Here is a 7,929-nt window from a genome sequence, read left to right as displayed (position 1 = left end):
ACCCTGCTCTGTTCTCTCCCTCCGCTCTCTGATCTTTCTCTCAGCTTCTTTCACATTGGCAGTAAGCACAGCGACAAAGATGTGCATGTGGACACTCTTCCCATCCAACTCAGTCACTAGCACATGCACAAGCATCTGCCAACACCATACTATGCATACTCCTCAGTTAACACAGTAATGATTTAACCCAATAACCTTTGTCTCCAGCCCCATTCACACCAATGACAGTCATGGGATAAATTAAAATATCAAAACAAAACTGACCAAATTACTTAAGCAGCTTGTATGATGCACTGTTCCACAGGTACATTGGATTGTCAAACTTTCATGTTGTAACATTAACAACCTTTTCTCAGAAGACCTCCGTTCTAAAGAACTTTGGCCCTTCCTTCTGTTTGATCATGTCCTCTCCCAGACTTGCTGGCGCCAGTTCCCAGATAGTGACCTCATTAGTGGCCAAAAGAGTCTACAGAGTTTTTGATCAAGAACCAAACTGCAATTAACTTCCAGGCCTTGCCTCAGAAACAAACAGTTTTTATACTTTTTTTTAAAAACACAACTGCCACTCACTGTCCAGAGGTCACCATTCAGCCCTCCGATTCAAACCCAAAATGATTTTTAAAAACTCAGCGAGGGTTCTAACAGTACACAGCAAAAAGACCTTTATCCAGTGACACAAATTGAGTGAGTGGGACACTATGCATTGGAGTTTTGTTTCAATGAGATCATGTGCCATTGTTTTAATCAGATTCTAAAGTGCTTTGACATGGTAAATACTGAAAGAAACCATAATCTCAGAATGAAGTGTGCCAATTTAAAGCTGAAATGAGGAGAATTTTCCTCTCAGAGGGTTGAGTGTCTTTGGAACTTCTGTCCTCAAAAGAGGTTACAGGGCAAAGTCTTGATGTATTTTTCAGGCTGAGATAGGTAGATTCTTGATCAGTAGGGAAATTAAGGGTTACAGGACAACGCTGGAAAATTCGACATCAGGAATGTCAGATCAGCCGCAATCCTATTGAATGGCAGAACAGGCTCAAGGGACCAAATGGCCTACTCCTGTTCCTGTTACATATGGTCTTCCAGTGGACTGCCGAAAAAGTCGTAACCAATTGCACAGACTGAGTGAGTGTTCCAGTGAATTGACGGTGGAAAGAGCTTTAACATAGACTGAAATAAAATCTCACCACAGACAGTTGACAGAAACTATATGGACGTTCTGTCTATTGGATTAAAATTTACCTAATCACCGAGCCAGGAGAGACAACAGATACGCACACTGTGGAAATATCAGGACAATGGCAGTGATACAGTCCCCCACCTCAGCTGACCACCCAATGGTGCAGTTCCACCGGGGACAGACCATTCCCGTGCTCCATGTGCAGGAAGGATTCAGTCAGACACCCAGCTACTGAGACACCTGTAAGTTTGCAAGGAGTTACAGAGTTGGATTCCGGTGGGATTATTACTTTTTATCACAACCAGCTTCATCTGACCTTCACACTGCACTTTTACCGCAGTAAAACCTCCCACCGGGACTAATAAAACAAAACTGCAGAGCCCCAGACGGAGACATTCGGGCGGAGTTGGGACGGATAGGAGATGAGTGGGGGGAGAGAAAGAGGGAGAGCCGGAAGCGGGCGTGGAACAAAACAGGACCACGCCCTGTCCCTGTTACGTCACCACACAAACCGCGCTTGCGCATTTCCCACCAAATCCAGATGCGGAGGTGCCGGCGTTGGACCGCAGCCTATTTCAGGGAAGAAGCCTGAGGCTCTCTGCAGCCTAAATCGCGGCACCAGAAAAGCCTTGTTTGGGGCTTGAGACCTAAACTGGGCAATAATGCAACCCTTTTGCTGGCATAAAGCAACAAAGCTGCCCCCCCTCTTTAACCTTCACTCACCATTTGTGGATGTCATGAAAGACTGGAAAAGGTCAGCAGAATTTCTGAGGAAGGGTCACCGAACCCGAAACGTTCACTCTGTTTTCTCATCGACAGATGCTGCCAGAGCTTTTCCAGCAACTTTGTTTTTGTTCCTGATTTACAGCATCCGCAGTTCTTTTGGTTTTCATTCCTTCCGTCGCTGCCGGCACGCAATTATTTCTGAAGAAGAACCTAGGCCCGAAACGTCAGTTTTGCTGCGTTCATGCAGCTCTACACCTTGTTATCTCTGATACAATCCACAATGAGCTGTGCGCATGCTCTAAAGCTACACGCCGGTTTGATGACGTCACACGACCAATAGCAAGGAAGGGGCGGGACTGGAGGATGGCAGCGGAACTGCTTGTCCTCCAACCGATTGAGGACGAGGGTCGGGCTGCAAGAACATGCTCGAACGGAAGGAGGGGCGGTGTTATCCTTCCAACCAATCGGGGAGACACAGTGACGGGACTGGAATTCGAACCTCCTTCGGAACGTGTGACGGGCGGGGTTAGTGCTCCAACCAATCAGTACACGGGAAGGCGGGTCTAACAACGTGACCAGAGCATGCGCCGTAGGCGTGATGGAGCCAGAATGTTGTTCTCTGGATTGAAGGGAGGTCTCTTGTCTGTCCATTCTTTTTATAGAGCATTCAATGGGAAGGATTCCCAAATCATCAATTTCAACCCGATATCACAGCAAAGTCTAACAGAGTCACTCTTTTCAGCAGTATCTCAGTGTCATCGGTCTTTCACCGTGCAAGGTAAAATGTTTGTCTGTCGTGTCTGTGGGAAAAGATTTCTGAGATCAGTTTCACTGGACAAGTTCCGAGAAATTCAAAATCGTGTGCAGTGCACCCCCGGAGGATGTGTCTGGGCACCACAATTTAGGAAGGAGAGTCTGGACCTTCCTCGGGGTCTGCGCAGGTTTACTCCAATGTTTCGGAGACTGAAGTGTTCTTATTATGAGCAACGGTTGCAGGAATCAGTTTTAAATTCATTATAACACAGAAACGAATAATTTAGCCTATTTCATCAATCTGCCAGTCCTGAGCCCATTGATCCGATTGATCAAAATCTCTTTGCAATCAAGAAAGCTAATAAGCTGTATCCTTTATTATTACAGGAATTGAACACAAATGTAAAGATATTTGCTTAATTTGTAAAAAGAATAGGTGAGACCACGTCTTGAATAAAGTGGTGAAGAGCTGGAGGAACACAGCAGGCCAGGTAGCATCAGAGGAGCAGGAAAGTTGATGTTTCGGGTCTGAAGAAGGGTCCCAACCCGAAACATCAACTTTTCTGCTCCTGTGCTGCCTGGCATGCTGTGTTCCTCCAGCTCCACATTTTGTTATCTCTGACTCCAGCATCTGCAGTACTTGCTATCTCTCTTGAATAAAGTGTTCAGGTTTTGGCCATCTTCTGCAAATTTATTGGAGGTGTTTCAGAGGAAGATTTGAGATTAATACCTGGAATCAATGAGTTGTCCAAGGAGGATAGGCTGGGCAGGCAAACAGGAGAAGGAGGTGGGTTAGAACTGCCGATTAAGACAGGCAAGTAGTGTGATTGTAAGCAAGGATATAGTGAAGTAGAACATATATGGAACAAAAAAACAGAAATTGCTGGATAAACTCAGCCGGTCTGACAGCATCTGTGGAGAGAAATCAGAGTTAAAGTTTCAGATCAAGAGACCCTTCCTCAGAATGGAAATGTAAACTCCTATTTCTCTCCACAGATGCTACCAGCAGACCTGCTGAGCTTATCCAGCAATTTCTGTTTTTGTTTCTGATTTACAGCATCTGCTGTTTTTTCTTTGGTTTTGTAGAGTGTTAGTTGAGCTTAGAAACATTAATGGTTGGTAAATGAGAGTAAGGTTGTACATAGACTCAAAAATACAGGAGCACAATTGGGAAAGGTATTAGAATGGAATGTAGAGATGCAAGTAATAAAGTTCGGACCGTAAATATGGGTGACTTTAATCTATATATAAATTGAGCAAATCAAATTAGTAGCAATATGATACAGGAGGCATTCTTAGCATGTATATGGAACAGTTTTATGAATCAGTACAACGAGGAAGCAACTGGGTATTGAGTAATGAGAAAGGAATTTCATTATGGTGGCTTAGTAGTTAGCACTGTTGCTTTACAGCGCTAGGAACCCAGGTTCAATTCCACCCTTAGATGACTGTCTGTGTGGAGTTTGCACATTCTCCACATGTCTGCATGGGTTTCCGCCGGGCACTCCGGTTTCCTCCCACAATCCAAAGGCTAAGTAGATTGGCCGTGCTAAATTGCCCATATTGTTCAGGGAGATGTAGATGAGGGAGATGGGTCTGGGTGGGATGTTCTGAGAGTCGGTTTGGACTTGTTGGGCGAAAGGGCCTGCTTCCACACTGTATGGAATTTTATGGTCTATGAATAATTGATAATAAAGTTGAGCATCGGCACTTCATCCACCACATTAAGGTGGAGAGTGATGTCTTCTTTCTGAGACGATAGTCCTGTCATTAAATAAAGAAAATTAGAGTGATGTGAGGTGTGAGCTAACTGTGATAAATCATGGATCACTATTGAAATGGGTTTTGAGAGATTGTCCATGCACTCTTTAAATGTTTGCCATGATCTATGTACAAAAGTTGTTCATCCCAGTCTGGCATAAGAACAATACAGGAAACATGGTGAAACCATGTCAAAAAAGGGAAATGATGGCTAGTATTAAATTTGTCAAATAAATCACCACATTGGTAACAGTTTAGAATTTAACAAAGGGATTGATTAAATGGCAGAAAATAGAGTATGAGAGTATGCTTGCAGAGACCATACAAATCAATGGTTTTCTTTTGTTACAGACATTGCTGTCTAAGCCAGAATATACTGCCCATCTATGATTGCTAAGGGGGCTGTCAAGAGTCAACTGCATTGTTGTTGGGTTGGAGTCACATGTAGGCCAGACCAGGTAAGGATGACAGTTTCTTTCCCGCAAAGGACATTAGTGAACCAGCTGGGATTTTTCTGACAATCAATGCTTTCATGATCATCATTAAACTCTTAATTCAAGATTGATAGTAAAACGTTAATAAAGATGAACACAGGTTCTCCTACAATTGGAAACAGAGGAATTAAAAAATGGAGTACAAAGTGATGGTAGACCAACAAAATACATCTTCAACAACAACAACAAAAACAAAGTTGCTGGAAAGGCTCAGCAAGTCTGGCAGCATCTGTGAAGGAAAAAACAGAGTTAACGTTTCGGGTCAAGTGACGCTTTCTCAGAACTGATAGTGGTTGGGAAAATGTCAGTTTATATGGAGAAAATAGGGAGGTGGGTAGGGTAGGGAGTAAACGATAGGATAGAACCCAAAGAGAGAGAAAGACAGTTGGATAGACGAAGGAGTTGCTAATGATCAGGCTGGTAGGGTGAATAGTTGTTAATGGGGACTGTTAGTGCAGTTCTTTCGGTCTTTATTTAAAATACATCTTCATATCTTCAAAAAGGAGAACACAAATAACATCCCCAAAATAAGGGGAAATCACAGTGTCTAATGGGAAGGTAGAATTGAAAGAAATTAGTATTGGTAGGAAAATGATATTGGGTAAAATAATGGGATTAATGCAGATGAATCCCCAGAAATTGATAACCTTCATCCCAGAGTACCTCAGGAAGTGGTCCAAGAAATAGCAGATCCACTAGTGATTACCTTCCAAAACTATACAGACTCTGAAAGAGTTCCTGTAGATTTGAGCATAGCTAACATAACCCCAATATTTAAGAAGGAAGCAGAGAGAAAATAGGGAATTTGCATGATGCTGGTTATGGGAAAAATGCTAAAATCCACTCTAAAAGATGTATTAATAAAGTACTTGGAGTATAATAACAAGATCAGACAGTCAGCAGGGCGTTTTCTTTCTGTGCTGTAGATCTTTGAGACTCTTTGTTGGATATGAATTCCCTCCAAGCCACTCGCTGTCCTGACTTGGAAACATATCACTGTTCCTTAACTGTTGTTGGATCAAAATCCTGAAATCCCTCGCTAACAACATTGCGAGTCAACTTACAGCCTGTGGACTGCAGTGGTTCAAGAAGGCAGGTCACCATCTTCATAAAGGTCACTGGAACCAGCCAGTCATGCCGGCATTCCATGATCAAATTTTGAAAAAAGACATTTTCGAATTGAAGCCTACGTAGATCAGCTATGACCTTTTTGAGGCTGGAGGAGCCAAATGGACTACTTCAGCTCCAATTTCAAATGTTCTCTGCCCTTTTACCAAAATGCATCATCTCACCAGGAATGTTGTATTTCCTACAATTTAGAAGATCGAGGCATGATTTGATTAAAATTTAAGATGTTAATGAAGTTGGTCAGGGGAATGGAGAGGAGCTATTTCCACTGGGTGGGTGAAGTGGGAACTCAAACAACTTCCTCCCCTGCAGGAATTAGATAAGACTTGAGTTTCTTTGCTCGCTGGTTTATTCAAGTATATGTCTGAGGAACAAGAGTTGGCGAATCGGCCCTTTGAGCCTGCTCTGCCACTCAATAGGATTGTGGCTGAACTGGGTTCAACCTCACCTCTATGTGCCTGCGTATCCCCAACAATCATTCATCATCTTGGTCATGAAGAATCTATCTGCTTCCGCCTTAAAAATATTTAAAGATTCTGCAAACTACTGCCTTTTGAGGAAGTGAATTCCAAAAACTATTAACCCTCTGAGTGAGAAGAAATATTTCCTTGTTACTCTTTTCAATGGGCTCTCCCTTATTTTTGAACTATGACCCCTACTTCTAGATTCTCCCTGAAGAGGAAACATTTCTTTCAGCATCCGGCTGGTCAGGTTCCCTCAGGATCTTTTATGGTTTAGTTTAGTCTCCTCTTTCTCTTCTAAACTCCAGAGGATACAGGCCGGTCTAGCCTTTCCTCATAAGGCAATCCTCTCACACCAGGCATTAGTTCTTAACCTTCCCTGAGCTGCTTCCAATGTATTGACACATGTCCATAAGTATGCCAACCAATACTGTACACAGTCCTCCAGATGCAGTCTCAACAGTATGCTCGGGGTATTGCTCATACCTAAAGGTGGTACATGAATTCCCACTTGCTTACGATAATGCTTTTCAGCAAGCCTAGGTCATTTCCATATCCAGTTACTGGCACAGATTATGGTCAGCCAGTTGTACACTTTCCCTTGTTACATAGACATCATTGTTGTGGCATCACTCGAACGTCCCACTCTGCTGGCTCTGCAGAAATAACCACCAACTGCAGCCTGTTCCCACAGCCTGGTTTGTGTTTTATTTCTCAACTTCTGCATTGTCAGCTAATGATCCAGGTAGGTTTTCATGACAATCGAGCGGATTTCATTTTACTTCTTCCTGTTTTCTATTTATTTTACAGGCAATTAGACAGTAAGTTCAAATCAAATGTGAGATCAAGAGCTGCCAGCAGTGTTCAGTTCTCAGGACCTGAGTATCACCAGCCTTGGAATATGGAAGGAAAAAGCATCGTTCACAGTGAAGAGAAACTGTACAGGTGGTCTGTGTGTGGACAAGGCTTCAGTCAATCGTCTGGACTGTCGCTATGTAAATGCAATCACAATAAGGAAACAACAATTGTGCTAAGCAGCACTTGCTTTGCAATATCATGCTCATAAATCTCAGTTTCAGTTAAGCAAGATTCACTCAACTCCAGATCTCTTTACATTCTTGGTGCAAACATGGACCTAACAGCTGAATTCCAGAGCTGAGAGTGACTATCCTCTACATTGAGGCTCCATCTGACAGACTAGTGTATCAGTGAATCATAAAGCTAGAGTCAATGGGTATCAGAAAATATTATTCGTTCGCAATATGGGGTTTTTACAAATAGAGTCTTCAGACCTGAGTAGACCATAAGAATATGACTTTATTCAAGCTCGTATGACATATCTGTGGAAGAGGTCTGTAAGTCTTGCTTGGAGACACTCAGCCATTTTCAGCTGAAAACAGCATATTAATACATTTTTGTGTCACAACAG

The 7,929-nt window shown here is 42.8% G+C and overlaps 1 long non-coding RNA gene across 2 annotated transcripts; it reads left to right on the top strand.

Annotated features, from left to right (window-relative positions):
* The first annotated feature begins 2,302 nt into the window (after positions 1-2,302).
* On the top strand, positions 2,303-7,598 carry LOC125481188. 2 transcript variants are annotated; one of them, XR_007261248.1, is made up of 4 exons: positions 2,313-2,428; positions 2,566-2,681; positions 4,769-4,875; positions 7,311-7,598. It is a non-coding gene; the product is annotated as an uncharacterized LOC125481188 (long non-coding RNA). The 2 variants fall into 2 exon arrangements; XR_007261247.1 differs by having other exon boundaries at positions 2,303-2,681.
* Positions 7,599-7,929: the final 331 nt, after the last annotated feature.

The sequence above is a fragment of the Rhincodon typus genome, unplaced genomic scaffold, assembly GCF_021869965.1.
Source record: "Rhincodon typus isolate 14 unplaced genomic scaffold, sRhiTyp1.1 hic_rhity00001162, whole genome shotgun sequence".
Classification (NCBI taxonomy): Eukaryota; Metazoa; Chordata; class Chondrichthyes; order Orectolobiformes; family Rhincodontidae; genus Rhincodon; species Rhincodon typus.
Note: the sequence above shows the minus strand (reverse complement) of the source record. Positions and strands in the feature narration are given on the sequence as shown.